Source organism: Mobula birostris, chromosome 6, assembly GCF_030028105.1.
Source record: "Mobula birostris isolate sMobBir1 chromosome 6, sMobBir1.hap1, whole genome shotgun sequence".
In the NCBI taxonomy this organism is placed as follows: Eukaryota; Metazoa; Chordata; class Chondrichthyes; order Myliobatiformes; family Myliobatidae; genus Mobula; species Mobula birostris.
The window spans coordinates 9,203,963-9,230,539 of record NC_092375.1 but is presented as its reverse complement, the minus strand read 5'-3'; the positions used below and the strand labels follow the sequence as shown (position 1 = coordinate 9,230,539).

The 26,577-nt window shown below is 45.1% G+C and overlaps 1 protein-coding gene across 7 annotated transcripts in view; it reads right to left on the bottom strand.

The window, feature by feature from the left end:
* nrip1a (nuclear receptor interacting protein 1a) overlaps positions 1 to 26,577 on the bottom strand; it is a 139,506-nt gene that overhangs the window by 46,459 nt on the left and 66,470 nt on the right. For 4 of the 7 annotated variants that reach the window (XM_072259860.1, XM_072259858.1, XM_072259862.1 and 1 more), the window contains one exon: positions 14,685 to 14,766. The exons of 2 other annotated variants lie outside the window; for them this stretch is intronic. The gene's annotated coding sequence lies outside the window, so the exon portion shown is untranslated. The remainder of the gene's footprint in view (positions 1 to 14,684; positions 14,767 to 26,577) is intronic. One more of the 7 variants, XM_072259861.1, reaches the window with a different exon arrangement.

The window sequence follows — 26,577 nt, the reverse complement described above, 5'->3', positions numbered from 1 at the left end:
GTACATGTGACAATAATAACCCAATTCCAATTCCACTAACTCTCAAGAGGTTTGACACCAAACACAACAAAGTATAGGAGCAAAATTAGGTCATTCAGCCCATCGAATCTGCCCTGCCATTCCATCATGGCTGATTTATTATCCTTCTCAACCTCATTCTCCTGCCTTCTCCCTGTAACCACTGACTGCCTGATTAATCAGGAACCCATCTACCACCAGATAAAATATACTCAATGACTCGGTCTCCTAAGCTGTCTGTGGCAATTCCACAAATTCGCCACTCTCTGGCAAAAGAAATCTTCCCTCATCTCTGTTCTAAATAGATGCTCCTCAATTCTGAGGCTGTGCCTTCTAGCCCTAGCATCCGCCATTATAGGAAACATCCTCTCCACATCCACTCTATCAAGGCCTTTCAACATTCAATAGGTTTCGATGAGATCTCACCTCATTCTTCTAAACTCCAGCAAGTACAGGCCCAAAGCCTTCAAACACTCCTCATACATAAATGTTTTCATTCCTGCGATAATTCTTGTGAACCTCTTCCAAACCCTCTGCAATGCTAGCACATCTTTTCTAAGAGACAGGACCAAAAACTGGTCAAAATACTCTAAGTGCAGTCTGACCAATGCCTTTTAAGCCTCAGGATTACATGCTTGCATTTGTATTCCAGTCCTCTTGATATGAATGCTAACATTGCAATTGTCTTCCTTATCACTAACTCAACCCACAAGTTAACCTTTAGGGAATCCTGCAAGAGGACTCCCAAGTCCCCTTGCCCTTCTGATTTCTAAATTTTCTCTGTTTATAAAATAGACTACACCTTTATTCCTTCTACCAAAGTGACCAAACAATTCCCAACACTATATTCCACCTACCACTTCTTTTCCCATTCTCACAATCTGTTCAAGTACTCCTGTGGACTCCCTGCTTCTGCAACACTACCAATGCCTCCAACTGTCTTAGGATCATCTGCAAACTTGGCCACCAAGCCATCATCCTGTACGAGGACTCCTAAGTCCTCTTGCATCTCAGAACTTTGAATTCTCTCCCTATTTAAATAATAGTCTGCCCGTTTATTTCTTCTGCCAAAGTGCATAACCATACACTTTCCAACATTGTATTTCATTTGCCACTTCTTTGCCTATTCTTCCAATCTATCCAAGTCTCTCTGCAGACTCTCTGTTTCCTCAGCACTACCAGCCCGTCCACCTATCTTTGTATCATCAGCAAACTTGGCCATCAAGCCATCAATTCCACCATCCAAATCCTTGATATATAATGTGACAAGAAGAGGTTCCAACATTGGCCCCAGTGGAACACCACTAGGCACTGGCAGCCAACTAGAAAAGGCTCCCTTTATTCCCACTCATTGCCTCCTGCCTGTCAGCCAATCTTCTCTTGACTGCTACTGCATCCTCCATGCAGAATGTGGACTCCATCCTCTGCTGGATCTCCCTGGATGCAGTGTGTCCTGTCTACAAACAGATAACCATTACTCTGACAAAATGCTGAAAGAACTCAGCAGGTCAGGCAGCATCTATTGAGGGGAATAAGCACTCGACATTTTGAGCTGAGATCCTTTGTCAGGACGGGAAAAGAAGGGAGGGATAGAAGCCAGAGTAAGACAGTGGGGAGTGGGGGAGGGAAAGAAGTAGAAGAAATTGTAATAAACAGAAGAGATTCTGCAGATGCTGGAAATCCAGAGCAACACACACACAAATGCTGAAGGAACTCAACAGGTCAGGCAGCAACTATGGAGGGGAATAAATAGTTGAGGCTGCGGGCTGAATCCCTTCATCAGCACGAGAGGAAAAGGTCAGAGGACTGCTGCCGCCAAGGACAAAGAAGTAGTCACAATGGACCAACATTATCAGCAGGTAACTCTCCAAGCTGCACACCAGCCTGACCTAGAAATATATTTCTGGTCTATTTTGTCTGTTGCTCTGGATTTCCAGCATCTGCAGAACCTCTTGTGTTTCCAGACTTTCATTCCCTCTCCAACAGCACTACATAGGAGCATCTTCACCAAAAGGAAGGGTGCTACCCACCACATTCTCAAAACCTGGACAATAAACAGCAGCATTGTTAGTGACCATATATCCCACAAGTCAATGACATACAGACTCAGTGGCCACTTTATTAGGTACACCTGCTCCTTCATGCAAATATCTAATCAGCCAATCATATGGCAGCATCTCAATGCATCAAAGCATGGTGAAGAGTCTCAGCCCAGAGAACATCAGACTGGGGAAGAAATTTGACTTAAATGACTTCGACTACTGGGGCCAGACGGGATGGTTTGAGTATCTCTGAAACTGCTGATCTGCGATTTTCACACACAAGTCTCTGGAGTTTATAGAGAATGGTGCGATAAACAAACAGAAAAAAATCCAGCTGTGAGTAGCAGTTTTGTGGGTGAAATGCTTTGTTTATGAGAGAGCTGAGAGGAGAATGGCCAGACTGGTTCAAGCTGACTTAAATGGAATGGTGTAGAGGGAGCTTCACTCTGTATCTAACTGTCCCTGCCCTGGGAGTGTGTGATGGGACAGTGTAGAGGGAACTTCACTCTGTATCTAACCGTCACTGCCCTGGGAGTGTGTGATGTAACGGCATAGAGGGAGCTTCACTCTGTATCTAACTGTCCCTGCCCTGGGAGTGTGTGATGGGACAGCGTAGAGGGAGCTTCACTCTGTATCTAACTGTCCCTGCCCTGAGAGTGTGTGATGGGACAGCGTAGAGTGAGCTTCACTCTGTATCTAACTGTCCCTGCCCTGGGAGTGTGTGATGGGACAGCGTAAGGGGAGCTTCACTCTGTATCTAACCGTCACTGCCCTGGGAGTGTGTGATGGGACAGCGTAGGGGGAGCTTCACTCTGTATCTAACCGTCCCTGTCCTGGGAGTGTGTGATGGGACAGCGTAGAGGGAGCTTCACTCTATATCTAACCGTCCCTGTCCTGGGAGTGTGTGATGGGACAGTGCAGAGGGAGCTTCACTCTGTATCTAGCTGTCCCTGTCCTGGGAGTGTGTGATGGGACAGTGTAGAGGGAGCTTCACTCTGTATCTAACTGTCCCTGTCCTGGGAGTGTGTGATGGGACAGTGTAGAGGGAGCTTCACTCTGTATCTAACTGTCCCTGTCCTGGGAGTGTGTGATGGGACAGTGTAGAGGGAGCTTCACTCTGTATCTAACTGTCCCTGTCCTGGGGGTGTGTGATGGGACAGTGTAGAGGGAACTTCACTCTGTATCTAACTGTTCCTGCTCCGGGAGTGCGTGATGGGATAGCGTAGAGGGAGCTTCACTCTAAATCTGTCCCAGCTTTTATTTCTGACACATGACTAGATCTAGATGTTATTTGGGTGCAAGTGTTTAAACTCCAGCCATGCACGAGACTGCAGTCAACTCCTTATTATCACTTCATTTTAATATTTGTACTGCGGAGATCAATAGTGTTGTCTACATAAGCCAGTCATGCTGTACCAATCGATGATCCCATAATGTGTTACATTACAATCGTGACCTCACTGTTTAACCTCCCATCTGCCAATGGTAATTTCAACAGGACCCTATTAATATTGGGTTTCCAATGCGTCTAATGTCAGAATCCACAGGGCTAATTCTGACACACAGAGGCATTGCGTTAGTGATCTGCCTTCAGTTCTGTTTCCCCATCACACCACAGCACTCAGCCCCTCCATCTCCTCAGCAGCCTAACTTTAGGGATCAGGGATAATTGGTTGCTACCAGAAGACATAAGAACAGAACTGGGCCAGCCCATCGAATTTGTCATTCCTCTCCACTCACTTTAACGACATACAATTTAGCTATGTACATAAGCTATATGACGTATTTATATTTACTGTGTTATTTTTTGTTATTGTGTGTGTGTGTTTTTTTGTGCTGCATCAGATCTGGATTTACAATTACTTTGTTCCCCTTTACACTTGTCTACTTGAAACGACATTAAACAATCCTGAATTTGGTATTCTTCCTTTCTCCTGGTAACCTTTGATGCCCATTACTAATCTAGAACCTCTGAGTCCTGATGAAGGGTCTTGGCCTGAAAGTTGACTGTATTTTTTTCCATAGTTGCCTGACCTGCTGAGTTCCTCCAGCATTTTGTGAGCATTGCTTGGATTTCTAGCACCTGCAGATTTTCTCATGCTCCGCTTAAATATACTCAATAACTCGATCTTCACAGCTGTCTGTAGCAATGAATTCCACAGATTCACTATCCTCTGGTTAAAAAAAATTCCTCCTCATCTCAGTTCTAAAGGGAAATCCTTGTATTCTGAGGTTGTGCCTTCTGGTCCTAGAGCTCCCAATAGGGGAAACATCTCTCTGCATCCACTCTGGAACTCTTGTCTTGTGTCTTACTTTGCATTAGCCAGCCCAGCATCAAAGCTAACATGATGAACCTCATTAATTCAAGACTAGGAAAAGAAAAACAAACTCCTGATATATGACAGAACGCTTTCATTTTTTTGTATTTTCTGCCTGATGGGAGAAGGGAGTGGGTAGTGTCTTTGATTGTGCTGGTTGCTATAATGAAGCAGCAGGAATTATAGACAACACACATCAAAGTTGCTGGTGAACGCTGCAGGCCAGGCAGCATCTCTAGGAAGAGGTACAGTCGACGTTTCAGGCGGAGACCTTTCGTCAGGACTAACAGTTAGTCCTGACGAAGGGTCTCAACCTGAAACGTCGACTGTACTTCTTCCTAGACAGTTAGTCCTGACGAAGGGTCTCAGCCTGAAACGTCGACTGTACCTCTTCCTAGACAGTTAGTCCTGACGAAGGGTCCCTGAAACGTCGACTGTACCTCTTCCTAGACAGTTAGTCCTGCCGAAGGGTCCCTGAAATGTCGACTGTACCTCTTCCTAGACAGTTAGTCCTGACGAAGGGTCTGGGCCTGAAACGTTGACTGTACCTCTTCCTAGAGTGTTAGTCCTGACGAAGGGTCTCGGCCTGAAACGTCGACTGTACCTCTTCATAGAGATGCTGCCTGGCCTGCTGCGTTCACCAGCAACTTTGATGTGTGTTGCTTGAATTTCCAGCATCTGCAGAATTTCTCGTGTTTGAGGAATTATAGACAGCTGGTTTTAGGGGGATTTGATATTCAAAATTATGAGGTAGATGGGGTAAATGCAGCAAGCTTTTACCACTGCGGTTGAGTAAGACTAGAACTAAAGGTATCTTAGAATATTGATGTGTTAGCCCTGCCCCTCTTGCAAGCAATAGTTACAATATCATAACTCCATTCAAGAGGTTCATTTAAAGTGTCTGATAACAGTGGGATAGAAGCTGTTCTTGAGCCTGGTGGGACATGCCTTCAGACATTTGTACTGCTCGATGGGAGAGAGGAGAAGAGAGAATGTCTGGGGTGGGTGGGGTCTTTGATTATGCTGGCTGTTTTACTGAAGCGGTAAGAAATGTTAACAAAGTCCATGGAGGGGAGGCTGGTTCCTGTGATATGCTGAGCTGCGTCCGCATCTCTCTGCAGTTTCTTGCGGAGCAGTTGCCTTACCAAACCATGATGCAACCAGATAGGAGGCATCAATAAAAGGTGATGTATGTTGCTCCAGATTCCAGCTTCTCTTGCGTGGCCAATAAAACCACGGGAGCTGACCAAGTGAAGGAATGGTTCAGCCAAGATTGAATCATATTTGGCTTGATATTGGAATATATAGCATTAGTTCTTTATACCAGTGTTGAGTGATGAAAAGTCAAGTCAACCTCAATCAAGTGTGTTTGTGACCATTTCTGGGTCAAATCTCATCACTTGGGAAATGAGACCAGGCGCTTCCTTTGATGAATGATAAACCATAAGACCATTAGGCATAACAGCAGAATTAGGCCATTCTGCACATCCAGTGTGCTTTACCATTCCATCATGTCTGATATATTATCCATCTCAACCCCATTCTCCTGCCTTTTCCCCGTAACCTTTGACTCCCTTACTAATCAATATCATCTTTCATTGAATATACCCAATCACTTGGTGTCCACAGCTGTCTGTGGCAATGAATTCCACAGATTCATCACTCTCTGGCAAAAGATATTCCTCCTCATCTCTGTTCTAAATGGACGTTCCTCTATTCTAAATCTGTGCCCTCTGGTCCTAGACTCCTCCATCACAGGAAACATCCTTTCCACATTCACTCTATCTCAGCCTTTCATCATTCAATAAAGTCACAGAGTACAACAATGATCTGGACTGGCCCTTCATCCCAAACCATACACACCAAGCAAGATGCTCACCTAAGTTAGCAGTCCCTTGGGGTCCTGATAATTTCTTTATGAGGCTCACACGGGATGATGTTGATACCCCAATTCCACCCCTCCCCCATCTCCAGGCTACACCCTCCAATTTATGAATCCCTTCTTTCCTTCACTGTCTTAACAGCTTCCCACCCAAGGCCCAACAACAGACTTCCAGCCTCCACAGTATTGCATAACCATAGAACCTCTTCATTGGGATAGTGTTCCCCTCCACACTCCCATGAAAACTGTAAGAGCCATAGAGTGCTACAGCACAGAACCAGGCCCTTCAGCCCATCTAGTCCATGTCAAACTGTTATTCAGCCCTGTCCCTTCAGCCTACACCGACCCCAAACTTCTCTTAAATGTTGAAATCACACCCAGATCCACCACTTCCGCAGACAGCCCATTCTACACTCACACTACCCTCTGAGTGATGTTTCCCCTCATGTTCCCCTTAAGTATTTCAGCTTTCACCCTTAACCTATGACCCCTAGTTCTTGTTTCAGCTAATTTCAATGGAAAAAGGCTGCCTCCACTGACCAGAGTGCCAACTCTGTGTGTGTGTGTGTGTGTGTGTGTGTGTGTGTGTGTGTGTGTGTGTGTCAGTTTGTGTGTGTGTGTTTGTGTGTGTCGGTTTGTGTGTGTGTGTTTGTGTGTGTCGGTTTGGGTTTGTGAATAAGTGATAGGAATGGAGAGAGCAGATGTCTGTGTGTGTGGGTGTGTGTGTGCATGCATTCATGTGTGTTTGTGTGCAGGAGCATGTGAGTGTGTGTGCACATGCGTATACACTTCTAACTAGAGCAGAGTATCCCAGCACTAACTGTCCATGGTCTGGGGACTGAAGGTACAGTCACTCTGTATTCCCCAGGATCCCCTACAGCTTGCCTTCCTCACTGAGCCCTGCCCGTCCGTCCTTTCACAAACGAAGATGAGAAACTGAAGGACATTAAGGCAGCTTGTGGTTTCCAAATCCCAGCGCAGAGCGAGAGACACAATTAGACACTAGAATCAGCATGTCACGGTCACGGCCAAGGTTAGTGCAACCTTGCGATAAGTCGGCTTCTGAGCTGATGAAGGGTGACACAGTTCCCAGCTCTGGAGAGAAGTGAAAGAATTTCCTTCCTCCCGTCCGCATATCCTCATGACCTCCCGGTGAACCGGAGCAGTCATGAAAGGGACAACTCCCCGCCAAAAATGCTCCTCCATTCAGTGCAGCTTATTTCTTCATTCGGTAGGCATAAGCATGACTGATCTATGCAATATCTCTGAACTAAGACCAGAAAATATAGGAGCAGAATTAGGCCATTTGGCCCATCGAGTCTGCTCCACCATTTCATCATGGTTGACCCATTTTCCCTCTCAGCCCCAATCTCCTGCCTTCTCCCCATAACCCTTCATGCCCTGACTAATCAAGAATCTATCAACCTCTGCTTTAAGTATACTCAATGACTTGGCCTCCACAACCACCTCTGGCAATGAGTGCCACAGATTCACCACTCTGCCTCAGGAAATTCCTTCTCATCTCTGTTCTAAAGGGACGTCCCTCTATTCTGAGGCTGTGCCCTCTGGTCTTAGAGTTCCCCATCATCCTCTCCATCGAAACCTTTCATCATTCAATAGGTTTCATTGAGGTCACCCCTCATTCTTCTGAATTCTAGTGAGTACAGGCCCAGAGCCATCAGACGCTCTTCATATGACAAGCCTTTCAATCCCAGGATCATTTTCGTGAACTTCCTTTGAACCCTCTCCAGCGTCAGTACATCCTTTCTTAGATAAGCGCCCAGAACTGCTCACAATTCTCCAAGCGAGGCCTTACCAGTGCTTGATAAAGCCTCAGCATCACATCCTTGCTTTTAAGGTAAAGTCTCTATGTGCTGGGCAACACAACTCTCTTTTATGGCCAATACCATCAACTGTTCTTTGAAACAGAACATGCGGTAGAACGTAAAACAGCACAGTACAGGCCCTTCGGCCTATAAGACCATAAGACATTGGAGAAGAATCTGGCCATTCGGCCCTTCAAGTCTGTTCCGCCATTCCATTATGGCTGATGTATATTAACTCTTTAGCACATTCTCCTGCCTTCTCCTCATAACCTTTGATGCACTTTTGAATCCAGAACCAATCAGCCTCTGCCCACCGTGTAATGATCTGATCTGTATGAACAAAAAACAATAATAAGCCAATCCCAATACCATAAACTGCTTCTACCCCACTGACTAGAAACCTGCTGTTTCTCCACCTACCCACTCTGTACCTATTCCCAGGAACATTCCAAAGTACACAGCCGAGACACTTCATAGACAGGAGGATCTGTGGTGTTCTTATGGGCAGCAGAAACACGGGGTGAGCCAGCACCCTTGGGCGAGAAAAGGAGTACACTGAGAGCAGCCAGAAGTTTTACTTCAGGATATGGAAAGGATGTTTCCTACAGTGGGGGTGCCTAGGACCAGAGGACATAGCAACAGAATGGAAGGACACCCATTTAGAACAGAGATGAGGAGGAATTTCTTTAGCCAGAGGGTGGTGAATCTGTGGCATTCATTGCCACAGGGCAAGTCACTGGGTATATTCAAACCGGAGGTTGATAGGTTCTTGATTAGTCAGGGTGTCAATGGTTACAGGGAAAAGGCAGGAGAATGGGGTTGAGTGGGCAAATAAATCAGCCATGATGGAATGGCAGAGCAGATCGATGGACTGAATGGTCTAATCCTGCTCCTATGAATCATGGTCTTATGGGAATCGTCTGGGACATGAAGCCAGAAAGGTTAATGGATGAGGAGTGTTTAATGGCTCTTAGCTGCACTCGCTGGAATTTTCAAGTATGTTGTGGGGGGAGGATCTCATTGAAATTTACTGAATATTGAAAGGATGTGGAGAGGACGTTTACAATAGTGAGGGAGTTTAGCCTCAGAAGAGGACATCCATTTAGAACACAGCTGAGGAGGAATTTCTTGAGCCAAAGTCACTGAGTATATGTGAAGCAAAGGTTGATTAGTTCTTGATTAGTCAGGGCATCAAAGGTTACAGGGAGAAGGCAGGAGAATAGGGTTGAGAGGGATAATAATTCAGGCAGATTAGAATCGATGGGCCGATTGGCCCAATTCTGCTCCTAGGTCTTATGGTATAAAGACACAGAATGCAGTGTTGAATTCTTGTCCATTCAGTCCAATAAATCACAGCCTCGTTGAGATCACACAAACACTGGTGACAACCAGATCTGAAAAAGCTGGAGGTAGGTTCTACCAGTCAAGGTCAGGCCACAGACGAGCTGCCAGATTAGTGGGGAGTCAAAAACAACAGCCGGCCGTGCACCGTGTAAATGATTTGATCTGTATAAACAGTCTCAAGACAAGCTTTTCACGGTATCTTGGTACATTTAATTTTTATTTTTATTTTAGATACAGTGTGGAAGAGGCCCTTCCAGCCCTTCAAACTGCACTGCCAGCAACCCACAGATTACATGTGACAATGGTAAACCAATACTAATAGTAATAACCCTTCTACCTTGATGCACTCGTGTGATGAAATGATCTGTAAGGATGGCATGCAAACCCAACGTTTCACTGTGCTCTGGTACATATGATAATGATAAACTAATTATCAATTAACCTCCAACCGGTTTGGTCACCTTATACCCCATTCTGGCTCCTCATAGTTTAAAGTATCTGTCATTACTTCCACTTTGTCCCTGGCCCTATCACCCTACCTGGGTAAATCCCCACAGGTAGTCTGACACACGAAAATGCTGAAATTGAATCCTCATCCACCACTTCTGCCGGCAGCTCGTTCCACACCCTCACCATCATACTCAGGTTCCCCTTAAACGTTTCACCTCTTATTAAGGATCTAAGCTCAGGAACTCACTTTCAAAACTTCTCCAACACTTCAATATGCTTCTTAAAACTTCTGACCAAGCTTTTGGTTTTCATAAGGCCGTAAGACATAGGAGCAGAATTAGGCCATTCAGCCCATCGAGTCTGCTCCGCCATTCCATCATGACTGATTTATTATCCCACTCAACCCCATTCTCTTGCCTTCTCCCCATAATCTTTGATGCCCAGACTAATCAAGAACCTATCAAACCCCACTTTAAATATACCGAATGACTTGGCCTCCATAGCAGTTTGTGCCAATGAATTCCATAGATTCATTACTCACTGGCTAAAGAAATTTCTTCTCACTTCTGTGCTAAAAGGACATTTCTCTGGTGGCATTTGAGGCTGTGCCCTCCGGTCTGAGACTCCCCCACTTTAGGAAGCATCCTCCCGACTTCCACTCTATCCTGGCCTTTCAATATTGAATAGGTTTCATTGAGGTACCACCTCATTCTTCAAAACTCCAGCAGGTACAGATCCAGAACCAGCAAAGGTTCCTCACATGTTAACCCTTTCATTCCTGGGGTCATTCTTGTGAACATCCCATGGACCCTCTCCAATGCCAGCATATCTTTTCATTTATAAGGGGCCCAAAACCTCTCAGAATACTCCAAGTGCGGTCTGACCGATGCCTTATAATGCCTCAACATCACATCCTTGCTCTTATATTCTAATCCTCTCGAAAAGGATGCCAACATGCATTTGCCTTCCTCACTAACGACTCAACCTCTTACTTTTGAATCTTATCCCCATTTAGAAAATAGTCTACACCTTTACTTCTTCTACAAAAGTGCATGACCATACACTTCCCTACACTATCCTCCCAATCTGTCTAAGTCCTTCTGCAGACTCCCTGCTTCCTTAATACTACTAGCCCCTCCACACATCTTTGTATCGTCCTCAAATGTGACCACAAAGCCATCAAATCTGTCATTCAATTCATTCAGATATAATACGGAAAGAAGCGAATCCAGTACTGACCGTACACAACCACTAGTCACTGGCAGCCAACCAGAAAAGGTCCCCTTTATTCTCACTCTTTGCCCCCTGCCAGTCAGCAAATCTTCTATCCACATTGGTATCTTTCCTGTAATACCATGGCCTCTTGTCTTATTAAATATTATGTACATCACCTTCTCATACGCCTTCTGAAAATCCAGGAGAACAACACCCACTGACTCTCCTTTGTCATCCTGCCTGTTATTTCCTCAAAGAACTCCAACAGATTTGTTAGGCAAAATGTCTCCTTAAAGATGTTGTAATAATGGACTTCAACATCTTGCCAACCACTGAATTTAGACTGTCCTCTAATTTCCTTTCTTTTGTCTCTCTCCTTTCTTAAGGAGTGGAATGACATTTGAAGTTTTTCAGTCCTCCAGAACCATTCCAGAATCAATTGATTCTTGAAAGATCATTACTAATGCCTCCACAATCTCTTCAACTACTTCCTTCAGCACCCTGGGGTGTAGTCCATCTGTTCCAGGTGACTTACCTATCTTCAGACCTTTCATCTTCCCAAGAACCTTCTCCTTAGAACCAACAACGACTCACTTGTGCCCTCTGACACTCTCGAATTTCTGGCATACTGCTAGTTTTCATAGTAAAATCTGATGCAAAAAAAATTATTCAGTTTCTCCACTATTTCTTTGACCCCATTACTTCCTCTCCAGTGTTATTTTCCAGTGGTACAATATCCACTCTCTCCACACTATTACGCTGTATATTTGAAAAAAAAACTTTTGGTATCTTCTTTTATATTATTAACTTGCTTACCTTCATATTTCATCTTTTCTCTCCTTTTTGCTTTTTTAGTTGCCTTCTGTTGGATTTTAAAAGCTTCCCAATCCTCTAACTTCCCATTAATTTCTGCTATGTTGTATGCCCTCTCTTTTGCTTTTATGTTGTATTTGACTTCCCTTGTCAGCCATGATTACCTCATCCTCCCTTTAGAATACTTCTTCATCTTTAGGATGTATCTATCCTGTGCCTATCAAACTGTCCTCAGATACTCCAGCCACTGTTGTTTTGCCGTCACCCATGCTAGTGCCTCCTTCCAATCAGCTTTGGCCAGCTCCTCTTTCATGCCTCTGTAATTCCCTTTTCTCTGCTGTATTATCATCACTGCTTCCTAAGTGTTCCTTTACGTTAATCTCCCCAATCAAATTTGGTTAATTACACAACACCCAAACCAGAATTGTGGGCTCAACCACAAGCTGCTCTAAGAAGCCATCTCACAGGCATTCTACAAATTTCCTCTCATGTGATCCAACACCAACCTAATTTTCCTAATCTACCTGCAGACTGAAATCCTCCATTACTATTGTAAAAGTAAAGGCATCCGTTAGTCTTGTGAGACCATGGATCTGCGCCTGGAAAGTCTTCACTCTCCAGGGCACAGGCTTGGGCAAGGTTGTATGGAAGACCAGCATTTGCCCATGCTGCAAGTCTCCCCTCTCCATGACACCAATGTTGTCCAAGGGAAGGCCATTAGGACCCATACAGCTTGGCACCAGTGTCATCGCAGAGCAATGTGTGATTAAGTGCCTTGCTCAAGGACACAACACGTTCCCTCGGCTGGGGCTCGAACTCACGACCTTCAGGTCACTAGTCCAATGCCTTAACCACTTGGCCACGTGCCCAGACATTACTATTGTAACACTGCCCTTTTTACATGCCTTTTCTACTTCCGTTGTAATTTGTATCCCCTATCCTGGCTACCATTTGGAGGTTTGTATATAACTCTCATCTGGCTCTTTCTACCCTTGCAGTTTCTTAACTCTACCCACAAGGATTCTACATCATCTGATCCTATGTCACCTCTCTCTAAGGATTTGATTTCATTTTTACCAACAGAGCCACGCCACCGTCTCTGCCTACCTCCCTGTCCTTTCGATACAAGGTATATCCTTAGATGTTAAGCTCCCAACTATGATCCTTTCAGCCATGACTCAGTGATACCCACAACATCGTACCTACCAATCTCTAACCGTGCTACAAGATCATCTAACTTATTCCATATACTGCATGCATTTAAATGGAGCATTTTCATTCCTATATACAATTTTTCCCTCACGTTACACTTCAATTCATCCAACTGACAGCAATTTTGCCTCATCATCTGCCTGTCCTTCATCACAGTCTCAGTACACACTGTGTCTACTTGTATACCAACTGCCCTATCACTCTATTTCCCATTCTCCTGCCAAATTAGGTTAAAGCCTCCCCAACAAGTCTAGCAAAGCTGCCTGCAAGGGTATTGATCCCCCTCAGGTTCAGGTGTAACCCAGCGTTTTTGTACTAGCTACAGCTTACCCAGGAGAGATTCCAATGATCCAGAAATGTGAAACTCTGCCGCCATGCACTGGCTCCTCAACCACACATTCATCTGGCAAATCATCCTATTCTTATCCTCACTAGTGTGTGGCACAGGTAGTAATCCCAGAGGTTACTACCCTGGAAGTCCTGTTTTTCAGCTTCTCCAAAATTCCCACTTCAGGACCTCCTCCCATTTCCTACCTATACAGTACCAATATGTACTACGACCTCTAGAATGTCACGGACCCGATCCACGACATCCCTCACCCTAGCACCTGAGAGACAAAATACCATCCAGGTGTCTTTTTCACATCCACAGAATCTCCTGTCTTCTCCCCCTAACTATGGAGTCCCCTATCACCCCCTTTCCTTCCGAGTCACAAAGCCAGACAGTGCAAGCAACCTGCTTGCTGCAGCTTCTCCCTAGTGGGTCATCTCTCCCAAGAGTATCCAAAACGGGACACTTATTAGTGAGGGGAACAACAGGGGTACGCTGCACTGGCTGTCTATTCCCTTTCCCTATCCTGACAGCCACCCAGGTAACTGCCTCCTGCAACTTGGGGTGACTACCTCCCTAGCTATCACCTCCTTATTTTCCTGTATGAGCTGAAAGTCATCGAGAAAGTTCTATTCAAAAGGTTCAAAGGAACATCTAAACAAGCTTGATGCATTTTGGAAACAAGTCTGTGGACTGATGAAGTTAAAATAGAACTTTTTGGCTGCAATGAGCAAAGGTATGTTTGGAGAAAAAAGGGTGCAGAATTTCATGAAAAGAACCCCTCTCCAACTGTTAAGCACGGGGGTGGATCGATCATGCTTTGGGCTTGTGTTGCAGCCAGTGGCATGGGGAACATTTCACTGGTAGAGGGAAGAATGAATTCAATTAAATTCCAGCAAATTCTGGAAGCAAACATCATACCATCTGTAAAAAAGCCAAAGATAAAAAGGGGATGGCTTCTACAACAGGATAATGAACCTAACACACCTTAAAATCCACAATGGACTACCTCAAGAGGCACAAGCTGAAGGTTTTGCCATGGCCCTCACAGTCCCCTGACCTAAACATCGAGAATCTATGGATAGACCTCAAAAGAGCAGTGCATGCAAGACGGCCCAAGAATCTCACAGAACTAGAAGCCTTTTGCAAGGAAGAATGGGTGAAGAGCCCCCAAACAAGAATTGAAAGACTCTTAGCTGTCTACAAAAATCGTTTACAAGGTATGATACTTGCCAAAGGGGGTGTCACTACGTACTGCCATGTAGGGTGCCCAAACTTTTGCTTCCGGCCCTTTTCCTTTTTCGTTATTTTGAAACTGTAAAAGATGGAAATAAAGAAGTTTTCTTGCTTAAAATATTAAAGAATTATGTCATCTTTAACTTTGTGCCTTTCGGAAATCAGTTCATCTTTTACTCGCTTCGCTATTCACAGTAACAGAAATTTTGACCGGGGTGCCCAAACTTCTGCATGCCACTGTACATTAAGGTCACTTCCTATTCCCATTTCCCGTTCCTGTTCCGACATGTCTATCCATGGCTTCCTCTTGTACCAAAATGAGGCCGCCCTCAGGGTGGAGGAGCAACACCTTATATTCCATCTGGGTAGCTTCAACCTGATGGCACTCATATCGATTTCTCCTTCCGGTGAACAAATATCAACCCCCTCCCCTTCTGTTATTCCCCTCTCTGACCTTTCATTTCTTATCACCAGCCTATTACTTCCCCCTGGGTCCCCTCCTCCTTCCATTCCTCCTATTGTCCATTCTCCTCTCCTGTCACATTCTTCCTTCTCCAGCCCTTGACCTTTCCCTCCCACCTGGCTTCACCTGTCACCTCCAAGCTAGCCTCGTTCCCCTCCATCCCCACCTTTTTCCTCTTGTGTCTACCCCCTTCGTTCTCAGTCTTGTTGAAGGGTCTCAGCCCAAAATATCAACTCTTTTCCATAGATGCTGCCTGACCTGCCGAGTTCCTTCAGTATTTTGTGTAAATTGCTTTGGGTTTCCAGCGTCTGCACACTTTCTCATGCTTGTCATCTAAGAAACTCTTAGCTAGACACGTGGATGAGAGAAAACTGGAGGTCTATATGGGAGGGAAGGGTTAGATTGATTTTAAGAGAGGATTAATTTTCACAACTGCGGACACTGCCGCGGAGTCTGGGTGCTCTCGCAGGTGGGCAGCTGAAAGGAGACGGCAATCACACACGTGACAGCACTCACATTCCAGCCAATTGGGGTTTCTTTGTAATTGAATTTAACTCCCTTCCTTGTGTTGCAATCTTGACAAGTCTTGAGCAACGCACAGCAAAAACAACCCTCCCAGATTACCTTAATCCACATTCTGGGAAAGAAGATTAGTGATTTAGATAGATGCTGTTCAAAGAGCGGTATTAATTTAGTTCTAGGTTACTGCTTTCAGGCCACGGTGATGGGGTTAGTTTTAGGAATTTTTAGTTAGTGGCCCTGTTGGCCACCATTTATTATTTTCCTTTGTTCTGTGCAGTTCTTATTAAAACTCAGTGACCTGTCTATTTCGTGTCTGTCTCTCCCTCTGTGCTTGAACCATCACTGAACTTCTGTCATTAAAACAGCCCACACGGTGCTGTAGTATTCTGCGTAGCCACAGAAGGTGCAGCACAGTAGCATAGTGATTACCACAGCACTTTACATAAACAGGCAATCTGAGTTCAACTTCCACTGCTGCCTGTAACGAGATTGCAGGTTCTCTCCGTGACTGCGTGTGTTTTCTCCGGGTGCTCTGGTTTCCTCCCACAGTCCGAAGACTTACTAGCTGGTAGGATAAATGGTCATTGTAAATTATCTCATGATTACAAGTGTGGGATTGCCAGATGGCATGGCTGAGGTGGCGCCTACTCCATAAAAAATAAATAAATAAACATTTTACCAGGCCTCAACTTTGCGCGGACGCCGAGAGGAGCAAAGCAATTCACCTGCCAACGCACGACGTCAGACAAGTTCCGTCACCAGCACCCCACAGTGACACCCAGCCCCTCTTCCACTGCTCAGTCTGATCAGAGGAGCGGACTACTCCTTTGCACTGCGGTGTAGCAGTGCACTTGTGCAGCAAGTCAGAAGGCAGAAGAAGGTTGTGTGTGATAAGGGGTCGGGCAGCTCAGAAAATAAATAGGATTGCAAAGGAAACTGAGCACACGATCGCAAATAATGATACGTCCATTTCAAAGGAGATATGAGAGTCAAGTTTTTTTTTTACACAGAGAGTGGTGGGTACACTGCTTGGGGTGGAAACATTAGAGATCAAAGTTACCACATGCTACCATTTGCAACCATGACATTCATTTTCTCATGGGCATACTTAACAAATCTATAGAATGATAATTATAACCGAATCAATGAAAGACCACCCAGCTAGCATGTTCAACCAGAATGCAGAAGACAACAAACAGCCCAAATACAAAAAGAAGAAATAATAATAATAATAAATAAGCAATAATTTTCAAGAACGCGAGATGAAGAGCCCTTGAAAGTGAGTCCATTGTTTGTGGGAAAATTACGCTGATAGGTAAGTGAAGTTGAGTGAAGTTAACATGAGGAAATCTGCAGATGCTGGAAATCCAAGCACCACACATAAAGGTTGCTGGTGAACGCAGCAGGCCAGGCAGCATCTATAGGAAGAGGTACAGTCGACGTTTCCGGCCGAGACCCTTCGTCAGGACTAACCAGGTTGGTCCTGATGAAGGGTTTCAGCCCGAAATGTCGACTGTACCTCTTCCTATAGGTCTATAGGTGCTGCCTGGCCCGTTGAGTGAAGTTATCTCCTTTGGTTCAACAGCCTGGTAGCTGAGGGGTAATAACTGTTCCTGAACCTGGTGGTGTGAGTCCTGAGGCTCCTGTACCTTCTACCTGATGGTAGCAGTGAGAAGAGAGCACATCCTGGGTGGTGGGGGTTCCTGATGATGGATACTATTTCCTGTGACAGTGTTTCATGTAGATGTGCTCACAAATAGGCCATTCAGTCCATCTTCTTTAAGCTTCTGCTTGGGAGATAAATGGGGTTTCAAATCAAACTGAACATACCAGTCAAGGGGGTGGCTGGCTGCAATGTTGTGGTGCAAGTCTTAGCTTTTTTTCAGATAGGGATTTTTTTGGGGGGACAGCGTGGGTAGTTAAGGGTCAGATTAGGGTTGACAGATAGGCTCGAGGGGAAGTTAGAGATCAGGGGTAGCAAATGATGAGTTAGGACAGGAGTTGGACATTGGGGTCCAGGTCGGAGCACCCCGCAGTCAATAGCCAGCAACACCCTTGGACAGATGTCAAATCGGCAGGTGCTGAGAACAAGGAACAGCGATCCTTGTGGTCAATGACCGAGGTTGGCGGGTCCCATGAACGAGGGCTGCCAGCGCTCTAACCCCCGGATCAGCCAGTACCAGGGTCAGAGATCTGTGCAATTCCGGAGGTCGAGGCGTAGAGTTCAAAGTTCCGCCACAGGCAAGTCCTGGGGTCAATACCAGAAGTTAAAGCCTGAAATTGAAGACTGAATCAGCAAGTTCAGAGATCATAGCTTAATGATCAAAGACCCTAGGCTGGGATGTCCAAAAGTCAGAGGTATGATGTCTGTGACTCCACGAGACCGGGCCAGAGACTGAAGGTTGGAGGCCTAGAGGCAGCCTGTCCTGGGCTTCAGGACTGTCTGTGTGTTTGTGAGTGGGAGGGTGGGAAAGGGGTTTGTTAACTACTGCTGTTGTTGCTGTTGCTTGTGTTGTTCTGCTGAGCATCGTGGGAATGGCACCAGAATGTGTGGGGCACTCGCAGGCTGCCCTCAGCACACCCTTGAATATGTTGGCTGTTAATGCAAATGACACATTTCACTGTATGTTTCAATGTACCTGTGATAAATAAATAAACCAGAATCATACGATTGCAAAGAATGTTACATCCAGAAATAGACCGTTCAGTCCAACTTCTCTCAGCTGCTGTTTCTGCTCCAGCCTCCCCATCCCACCCACTGCCCCTCTGGTAACTAATCCTACCTCCCTACACATCCACCTTTCACCTCAGCCACAAGGGGACTCAGTGTTCTGGGGACAAGTCATGGCTGGAGGTATCAGTGACAATCTCATATTTATTGCCCACTTCATTTTGGATTTCATCCACTTAATGATATTAAACTCAGTGAAGTAAAGGCTCAGATCGAGAATCACTCTGCAAAGCCTCTGGCCAACGGCATGGAGGATTCAAATGATATATATATATATACATATATAAAAATTGCAATACATTTATTTTTAGAAGTTTTGTCATCGCAGAGGATCGTTGTGCCAGCGGCCAGGTTGATGACCTCACCGGGTAAGTTGGTTAGGCAGTGCAGAACCCAAGTCCACGGAAAGGCAAACGACCTTCACAGCTGGTGGGTGAAGGGAGAACAGACACACAACCCACACATGTGCACATATACACACACTGCCCCATTCCTCCAGTCAGACATCCACGCACACACACACACACACACACACACACACCACACACACACTGTCCCATTCCTCCAGTCAGACACACACACACACACACACATCCACACGCACTGTCCCATTCCTCCAGTCAGACACACACACACACATCCACACGCACTGTCCCATTCCTCCAGTCAGACACACACACACACACACACATCCACACGCACTGTCCCATTCCTCCAGTCAGACATATACGCACACACTCACACACACACACACACATCCACACACACTATACTCACACACTGTCCCATTCTTGTACTCACACAGCCCATCACACATCTACATACACTATTGGGCCCCTACACACATAACTCGCCCCACCCCTACACACACTAACCCACACCCGCACCTCTATGCGCACAGACCCATGCTGCCCCTACATTCACACACCTCTACACCCATACAGGAAGGGGAAGAGAGGGGAAGCCACACCAGTGCTCGCTGAGGGGTCTGCAGTGGAAAGGGTGAGCAGCTTCAAGTTCCTGAGAAAAAAAAACATCTCAAAGGATCTATCCTGGGCCCAACATACTGTTACGATAATGACCAAGCACACCAGCTGCTCCACCTCACCAGGAGTTGGAGATTTGGTATGTCACCAAATACTCCAGCAAATTCCCACAGATGGGCAGAACCCTCCCCATTATCAAGGATATTGTCAAGAGGTGGTGCCTCAAAAATGAGCTTCCATCATTAAAGACCCTCACCATCCAGGACGTGCCCTCTTCTCTTTACTATCTTCAGGGAGGAGGTACAGGAGTCTGAAGACCCACACTCAATGGTTTAAGAACAGGCATACTTATTTATTTTTCGAGATACAGCACAGAACAGGCCCTTTTGTCCCTTTGAGCTGTGCTGCCCAGCAATCCCCTGATTTAATCCTAGCCTAATCATAGGACAATTTACAATGGCCAGCACTGTGCTAACCACTACTCTACTGAGCCACCCCAACACCAGATTTCTAAGTGGACCATGAACCCACAAAGATTACCTTGTTATTTAGTTTTTACACTATTTATTATTTTGTAACCAATATAAATTATTGTTTTGCGATGTACTACTGCTGTAAAACAACAATTCTCATGACATACTGAACGTCAATGATAATAAGCTTGATTCTAATTCATAATAATGAGAGGAAACTTTTCCTTGTAATTATTTCCTTCAGGAAAAGCAATTCTAGCTGCTGCAGTTTCTCTTTCTAGGTATAGGTCCTTTCCTTGCCCCTTCAGACAATCAGATCTTTGTAAAGTTTATCAACAGATTTGAGGAATTTTGTTCTTCAGCTGAACATTAATTTGAGGAGCAGCACCTCACCTCCTGACTTGATAGGTTACAGGTTTCCAGGATCAACAATGGATTAAACAATGGCATGTTTCAGTTCTTGCAAAACAAAGTTTTGCCACTATACTTCAGTGTATGTGCTGATAATAAACCAATCATCAATTATCATTGCAGACAGGGGTTCCCACCCTAGGATCCACCGACCCCTCAGTTAATGCTGAGGGTCTATGGCATAAGGTCAAAGAACACTGAGGCTGTCTACAAGAAGGGTCAGAGCCGTCTCTATTTCCTGAGGAGACTGAGGTCCTTTAACGTCTGCCGGACGATGCTGAGGATGTTCTATGAGACTGTGGTGGCCAGTGCTATCATGTTTGCTGTTGTGTGCTGGGGCAGCAGGCTGAGGGTGGCAGACACCAACAGAATCAACAAACTCATTCGTAAGGCCAGTGATGTTGTGGGGATGGAACTAGACTCTCTGACGGTGGTGTCTGAAAAGAGGATGCTGTCTAAGTTGCATGCCATCTTGGACAATGTCTCCCATCCACTACATAATGTACTGGGTGGGCACAGGAGTACATTCAGCCAGAGACTCATTCCTCCAAGATGCAACACTGAGTGTCATAGGAAGTCATTCCTGCCTGTGGCCATCAAACTCTACAACTCCTCCCTTGGAGGGTCAGACACCCTGAGCCAATATAGGCTGGTCCTGGACTTATTTCATAATTTACTGGCATAACTTACATATTGATATTTAACTATTTATAATTCTATTACTATTTATTATTTATGGTGCAACTGTAACGAAAACCAGTTCCCCTGGGATCAATAAAGTATGACTATGACTATGACTATGACTATAAAATGGTTGGGAACCCCTTTTTGCGGAGGTACCTCACCCATTCCCAACATACGGTTTGTTTTTGATTCCTTCTCCTGTGGTATTTCATTCTTCTCTTCCAAGCTACCCCTCCCTGACACACATTCACTGTCCTCTCTCAGCCGGCTTGAGATGTCTGCTTACCCTCTCCTGATCTCCACCTTATCATAAAACACTCCTCTGGCCTCTTTGATCTGCCCACTTACTCAGCAACTTCACACGTGTTTTATATCTGACTTCTTTCACTTGTGATACGAGTACATCAAACCAAAATATTGACTCTCTTCCTCTCTCCACAGATGCTGCCTGATCTGCTGAGTGTTTCTAGCACTTCCATTCTTTAATTTTTCATTAACATGAGGAAGTCTGCAGATGCTGAATATTCAGAGCAACACACACACAAAATGCTGGAGGAGCTCAGCAGCTCAGGCAGCATCCATGGAAATGAATAAATATTTGGTGTTTCAGGCCCTTCTTCAGGACTGAGAAGGATTGGGGAAGATACCAGAATTAAAAAGGTGGAGGGGAGGGAAAGGAAGCTGGCTGGAAGGTGATAGGTGAAGCCATCTGAAAGGTCGAGGGCTGGAGAAAAAGGAATCTGATAGGAGAGGAGAGTGGACTATAGAGAAAGGAAAGGAGGAGGAGAGCTGGGGGAAGTCATAGGCAGGTGAGAAGAGGTAAAGGATCAGAGTGGGGAATAGAGGAGGTGGGGGGGGTTGAAATTTGTTTATCAGAAGGAGAAATTGATATTCAGGCCACCAGGTTGGCTGCTCCTCCACCTTCAGGATGGCCTCATCGTGGTGCAAGAGGAGGTCATGAACCAACACAAGAGAGTGGGAATGGGAATCAGAATTAAAATGTTTGCCCACTGGGAAGTCCTGCTTGTAACAGAGGTGCTCGACGAAGCGGCCCCCCAATTTACAATGGGAGTTTCATTGTTATTCAGGGGTTTTGATTCAATTCTGATCCATATCAACCAAGTTAACCATCCAATCTAGTCCCATCCGCCAGCATTTAGCCTATAACTTTTGGAGCAGACTCATTCCGCTCTGTCCAATATCTTTCAGCCAAAGTCAAGGGTTCCCAACCTGCTTAATGATACTGGTCCATGGCATAAAACAGGTTGGGAACCCCTGGTCTAAATAAAAAAAGAAAAATTACGGCACAGAAAAAGGCCATTTGGCCCATCCAGCTATTCCTATCTGTGTACCCATCTAACTATATTTTCAAAGTTGTTATTATATCTGCCTCCAACATTTTCTTCAGAAGCTTATACCACCCTCAATGTGGAAAAGTTGCCCCTCAGGTTCCTATTAAATCTTTCCCCTTACTTTCAACAGTACGCCCCCTAGTTCTTCATTCCTCAACCTTGGGAAAAGGACTGGATGCATTCACCTTATTTATGCCCCTTCAGGCTTTACGCACATCTCAGTTTCTGAAGCTCCAAGGAATAAAGACCTCAATTGAATACTTTCCTATCTCCATTTCCATCCACAGGTTCTACGGTGCCGACTGGGAAATGTCCTAAATGGATTAGTTGAGTTTATGACGTGGAGGTGACCTTTTGACACAGTTAAGATCACAGCTTGCCCTGACCCCAGTCAAGCCTTGTGACCTGCGAGCAGACTTATTGAATTAGCTGACACCATCGATAGGGACAGAGCACTGAAGGTCAAAACTGCAGCTGACCTTTCCTGATGTCACCAGATGTTGCTGAGGTTCCTCAGAAGCTGTACGATGCTGGCCACTCAACAGCTAAATGACTGCTTCTGTTAACTTGAACATACAGGGAAAGAGTCCATAATGCTGTGCTGAGCTTTGTAAATGAGTAATTAAGCACATAACTGAACTAATCCCTTCCAACTACACAAGGCCATTGCCTGCACATTTATGTGGTGATCATGTGGATAGTCAGAGGCCTTTTTCCAGGGCTGAAATGGCTAGCACGAGAGGGCACAGTTTTAAGGTGCTTGGAAGAAGGTACAGAGGAGATGTCAGGGGTAAGATTTTTACACAGAGAGTGGTGAGTGTGTGGAATGGGCTGCTGGTGTCAGTGGCGGAGGCAGATATGATAGAGTCTTTTAGTACACTCCTGGACAGGTATGTGGAGCTCAGAAAAATAGAGAGCCACAGGTAACCCTAGGTAATTTCTAATGTAAGGACATGTTCGGCACAGCTTTGTGGGCCGAAGGGCCTGTATTGTGCTGTAGGTTTTCTATGTTTCTATAATACCATAAGACACCAGAGCAGGATTAGGCCATTCAGCCCATTGAGCCTGCTCCACCATTTGATCATGGCTGATTTATTACCCCCCTCAACCCCATTCTCCTCTGCCTTCTCCCTGTAGCCTCTGATGCCCAGACTAATCAATGACCTACCAACCTCTGCTTTAAATACACCCATTGACTTGTCCTCCACAGCCATCTGTGGCAATGAATTCCACAGATTCACCACCCTCTGGCTGAAGAAATTCCTCCTCATATCTGGTCTAAGGAGATATCCTTCTAATATGAGGCTGTGCCCTCCAGTCCTAGAATATCCCACCATTGGAAGGAAAAGGAACGGTACATCGCATCCAGAGTTTCTCCGGTTAGCGGACGATTTCCCTCCACGCCTCTCTGCGTACGAGGCAAGTTACAGGAGTGGTTTGCCATTGCCTTCTGCCGGGTGAGTTTCCAAAGAGATTCACCAGCTTGTAACCCAGCACAGATGGAAAGTGTGCAGGGGAGCCAGCTGGATTCAAACTCAGGACCTTTCATCCTGAAGTCCGGCACTGATGCCACTACGCCACCAGCTGGACCAGGGGTTTCCAAACTTTTTTTTTATGCCATGGACCAATACCATTAAGCAAAGTGTTCAGAATGGTAACCCCTGATCTAAACCATCCAATATTTGCTATCATGTTTGCTGTTGTGTGCTGGGGCAGCAGGCTGAGGGTAGCAAACACCAACAGAATCAACAAACTCATTCGTAAGGCCAGTGATGTTGTGGGGATGGAACTGGACTCTCTGACGGTGGTGTCTGAAAAGAGGATGCTGTCTAAGTTGCATGCCATCTTGGACAATGTCTCCCATCCACTACATAATGTACTGGTTGGGCACAGGAGTACATTCAGCCAGAGACTCATTCCACCGAGATGCAACACAGAGCGTCATAGGAAGTCATTCCTGCCTGTGGCCATCAAACTTTACAACTCCTCCCTTGGAGGGTCAGACATCCTGAGCCAATAGGCTGGTCCTGGACTTATTTCCTGGCATAATTTACATATTACTATTTAACTATTTATGGTTTTATTACTATTTATTAATTATGGTGCAACTGTAACAAAAAACAATTTCCCCCGGGATCAATAAAGTATGACTATGACTATTTGTAGTTCTCAATGGGATTCCCACTCCACCACACCTCCCTCCCCCAGAAACACTCCTCATATGTTAACCCTATTAGGTCTTAAATAACAATATCTAAGAGCTTTTTAAATGCTTCTATTGTATTTGCCTCCAACACCACCCCTGGATAAGCATTCCAGGGACCCACAATCTTCTGTGTTACAAGTTTTCCATGCACATCTCCTTTGATCTTGTCTCTCCTCAGTTTAAGTGCATGCCCACTGGTATTACCACCTCAACCTCAGGAAAATGGTGTCGGCTGTTTACTCTATCTGTGCCTCTCACAATCTGATAAACTTCTATCAACTGTCCCTTCAGTCTCTGCTGCTCCAGAGAAAACAACCCAACTTTGTCCGACGTCCTTTTTCATAACCCTCTGATGCCCCAAGCTGGAATAGTGTCACGCCACGGTACTTTGCACAGTGCTATTACAGCTCGGTGCATCAGAGTTCAGAGTTCAATTCTGGTGTCGTCTGTAAGAAAGTTTGTACGTTCTTCCCATGTGCACGAGGGATTTCCTTCCGGTGTTCAGGTTTCCTCCCACAGCTGTACCGGTTAGTAGGTTAATTGTAAATTGTAAATTGCCCTGTGATTAGGCTAAGGTTAGATTGGTGTATTGTTGGCTGGCACGACTCGGTGAGCCAGAAGGACCTGGTCTGTGCTGTATCTCTAAATATAATTAAAATAAATTATTAACACATGCTCTCTAATTCCTGGCAGTATCCTAGTGAACCTCTTCAGCACCTTCTCCAAAGCCTCCACAACCTCTCTGTAATGGGGGCTACAGGAAATGAAAGTAATACTTCTGATGTAGCCAAAGTAGAGTCTAAGAAAGCTGCAACATAAATTCCTGACTCTTGGATTCAGGACCTTCACTCATAACGAAAGCATGTCATATTCTTTAACCACCCTATCAGCCTGGAAAGCCACTTTCAGGGAGCTATGAACTTGGACATAAGATCCCAAGATAATTAATGATGTCTTTAATACACCAGACGGATAACATACACTCAGTGGCCACAGTATTATTATATGTGCTGTACCTAATAAAGTGTCCACTGAGAGTATGTTCGTGGTCTTCTGCTGCTGTAGGCCCATCCACTTCAATGTTCCACATGCTGTACATTCAAAAATGCTCTTCTGCCCACCACTGTTGTAACACGTGGTTATCTGAGATACTGTCAACCTCCTGCCAGCTTCAACTAGTCTGGCCATTCTCCTCTGACCTCTCTCAGTAACAATATGCTTTCACCCAAGAAATGCAGCTCACTGGAAGTTATTTTGTTTTTTTGTACCATTCTCTGTAAACACAAAAGACTGTTGTGCATGAAAATACCAGATCAGCATTTTTTGAGATATTCAAACCATCCCCATCTGGCACCAACAGTAAGTCCGTGGTCAAAGTCATTTAGATCACATTTCTTCCCCTTTTTGATGTTTGGTCTGAACAACAGCTGAGCCTTTTGACCATGTCTGCCTGCTTTTGTGCACTGAGTTGCTGCCACATAATTGGCTGATTAGAGACTTGCATTAACGAGCAGGTGTACAAGGGTACGTAATAAAGTGTAAGTTCAGAAAAGCAGCACATGTACGTGGTTTGGGTTGAAATGAGAAGTCATAAAGGCAAGAACCTACAAGTGAGAGTAGAGCCCTATTCTTAGTGGAGAACCAAATGTGGGTCAGATACCACAGGAAGGCTATTTGTTGGAAAAGTGTGGGCATAATCATGAGGACATTCATCTGCATAAAGACTGGAAAACATCAGAAAGTACAAAGAAAGCTTAAATGAGATATTCATTGAGCCCCCACCATCCAGGTCATACTCGCTTCTCATTGCTGTCATCAGGAAAGAAGTACAGGAGTCTCAGAGCCCACACCATCAGGTTCACTACCAATTATTACCCTATAACCAGCAGAATCCTGAACCAGTGTGGAGAACTTCACCAACCTGAATTCTGAACTGATTTCACAATGTATGGACTCTACAACTCATGCTTTCTGTATTATCTATCTATCTATCTACAGTTCCGCAAGAAAGTTTGTAAATCCTGTAGAATTTTTTCTATTTCTGCATAAATATGATCGAAAA